The sequence below is a fragment of the Micromesistius poutassou genome (assembly GCF_964030765.1).
Source record: "Micromesistius poutassou genome assembly, chromosome: 20".
NCBI lineage: Eukaryota > Metazoa > Chordata > Actinopteri > Gadiformes > Gadidae > Micromesistius > Micromesistius poutassou.
In genome coordinates, this window is record NC_140290.1 from 13609160 (window position 1) to 13612441 (window position 3282).

A 3282-nucleotide genomic window follows, 5' to 3' on the forward strand; every position below is an offset into this window, starting at 1 on the left:
ACAAACTGAAAGAGTGTTTTTTACTTTCATCCAGCGTAGTGTGGAGATGACCCTGGGTGACGTTGCCATGGTGGTGCATCCAACTGTGGTGACTCAACAGAGATAGTGAGCCTGCCCTGAGCCTGCAGGTGTACTCCTTGACAAATATAACAACAAACCCCAAACAAAAAAAGCCCCCAAACAAAGGCTGTACCACAGCGCAGGGATGTGTTTTATACATGGTGATTCTCTGTGATTCCTTAACCCTGCATAAAAGGCTGGCTGTCTGACCTGTAACTGTCACAACCGCTCTGCAAAGGGCATATCTGAGTCAATGCGGGCAGAATTTGTCGTGAGTGTAGTGTAGCACACTGGTGAATCAACCAGCAACATGTGGACAGATTGTGGGGGGGAGAAGCGAATGTCAAAGGACAACGTTGAAGCCATGCAGGCGAGGAACAGCTAGGAGGCCACAGGTTCCTCTCCCGAGAACTTGTACTGTGCGCGTGTGCACGCCCACTAATAGCATCGCATGTTATCAGCGTGAGTGATAACAATGGTGTCAAGCCGTGTTCATGTGTGGGGGCACGTCGACCTCCGAGGGCTTATATAGACGCAAGCCGTGCGGTCTGACGCCTGACCCCAATCAGCCCCGCGCGACTGAAGGCCACCGAAGATGATGGGAGTGACAAATCCATTAGATGGTGTAAAAGGGAGGGAGGGGTGAGAAGGGGTGATATTAGAGGGGGGAGGGGCTGGGAGGTGCTGCGAAAGTAAACCCTGTGGTTAAGTTTGCATCCAGATGAATGCATATGTCACCCATGTAAAGATAGGCGGGAGTGAGAATATTAATCCATTCCGTTTTGTTTTTTTACTTAATGCTAAATGCACGGTTATCACGATGTACGCATACTGAGTGTGGGATAATATGAACCGCATTTGCAGCACATTTGGACAGATCACGAGCCATTTCATATAACGGACAACCCGGCCAACAGAAACTACGGTCCAACTTCAGCCCCGGATTGCGGTATCGCCTGCTCAGATGATCAGAGAAAGCTCTACCCTGCATGCTCATGTCGAGTATAAACGCGGGCATTGGACAGGATCACGTATCGCGGCTCGTAGTCGTAGGACCCATGCAGCACAACAAGTAGCCCCCTCTGCAGCGTCGGTCCTCTCCTCACTGAACCCCTTCACAGCGACACGTCTGGGCTTCCCTCACCGCGGGCACAACAACGCGCTGTCTAACTTTAGTGATGGGCATATGCCTTCTTTTAAACGCAGCACGGTCATCCGCCAAGAAATGAGGAGACCTTTGGTAGGCAGACTTACACAACTTTTAAGACGTGATTTAAAAAAAAAAGACTTACCAGAAAACCCAATCCAAAAGGGATCCAGAAGACGAAAAACTGAAAGTCACTTGATATCATCAACACGCGGGTTTGCTCCTGACGCCGATATTGTTGTCTCATTAATCGTGGGATGCAATAAGGTCTATTCTGAATACAAAATATTAGAACCGGCTTATATGCACCCTGCCTACATTGCTGAACACACGGATACTGGGCTATGCGCTCTCTCTGCCCCTGGTCTACTCTCCGGTCTCCGCTCAAGAAAGATGCTTGTGGGAGTGACAAGAGACCGCTAGGCTTCATGGGAAATGTAGTCCAGGACAGTATAAATTATAACTTCAGTTATTTATTATAACAACCAAGTTCAGCCTAAAGACTACGCCTTTTTGGAGGTAGAATTACCAGACGAAACGTGGTTTGCTAATAAACTGACCTAGAGGTCTGTCTCATATTAAATATAATTCCAAAACATTTTTTTTTATATTATTGATTTGTTTATAGTATTGATTTGTTTGTGAACATGTTCTTACATGTTTTATTAAACCATTTTCAGACCGGAGTCATGTCCAAATAGATACTATTTATGTTTATAACTTCTGAGAGGACATAGCCAATAGGTACTTTTAAGAGCGGAGTTCATGATATATGAAATCATGTAATTACCATAAATGACATCATTTTATCACCCAACAATAGCGCAATTCTTTGTAATTTAAAGCACTAAAACAAGAACACAATATAGGACATATCACTTTGCTCCAAAACATAAGCCTGTTAACGAAGAGGCTTTTTTAGATTAAAAAAAAAAAACTCCTGTTCCACACAATAGCGGTATTGGTCAGCGGCCCAAAGTGACCGGGCGCTCAGAGGGAAAGTGTCCTAAATAGAGCTGCTTTTCCTGCCTCTCCTTCTAAAGTCCGACCCAATGAGTGATTCAGCAATGGCGGCTCTTATTTTTAGTTCGCTGAGCGTTGGAAAAACACCGACGGTCCCCTTGACCCCTCTTTCTTAAGGATCAGCTGCCTCACACTGCATTCCTGACGCATTGTTTTAGAGAGAGAGCCCTCTCCCCCACTTTGTTCATCCCGCACAATAAAGTAGGGTGGTTGACTTACAAATGTGTGCGTGTGTGTGTGTGTGTGTGTGTGTGTGTGTGTGTGTGTGTGTGTGTGTGTGTGTGTGTGTGTGTGTGTGTGTGTGCTGGGGGAACACACACCCCTATGTATGCAAATGTGTGTGTGCACACGTGTTTGTGTGTATATGCATAAGTGTGTGTGTGTGTGTGTGTGTGTGTGTGTGTGTGTGTGTGTGTGTGTGTGTGTGTGTGTGTGTGTGTGTGTGTGTGTGTGTTTGCGCATACACACACTATCTAGGACCGGGTGGAGAGCTATAGGAAATGCTCCAATAGTATAAATATAGACACAAACATCTCCCCACGCCGCCACTGTCCAAGTATCACACGCTGGCTGGTGGCGCCGGCCGCTCAGGAAAGAGGCGGCGGGCTGACTCTCCTCCTGAAGGCGGCAGGGAGGTGCAGCGTCTGAGTAGAGCCCCCTAACTCCTATCTGTTTCTGCCTCCGTCTGTATTCACTGTAAATCCCTATGGAGACCCTCTCCTACGCTGTAGGCTACATTACTACACTTTGTAGTAGTTCATAGTGTTTTTGCTAAAGCATTGTATAGTATTGTAGTTGTATTATACAGTATGGTATTGCGTCAGTGGTGTATAGTAATGTGTGCGTTTTTGTATGGTCTACGGCACAGCACAGTAGACCATACTAGAGTAAGACATACTAGGCTATAAAAAAGTATATAGTGTCATTTAAAGCATTTTCGATTTACTTGATTATTATTTCATTAGTATTAATATCCAGGCCGCCTCTGCCCGCTAAATCGATCAAGTTATCCTGAGAAAATAATAATGACTTCACATTGATAACTTCGAAAA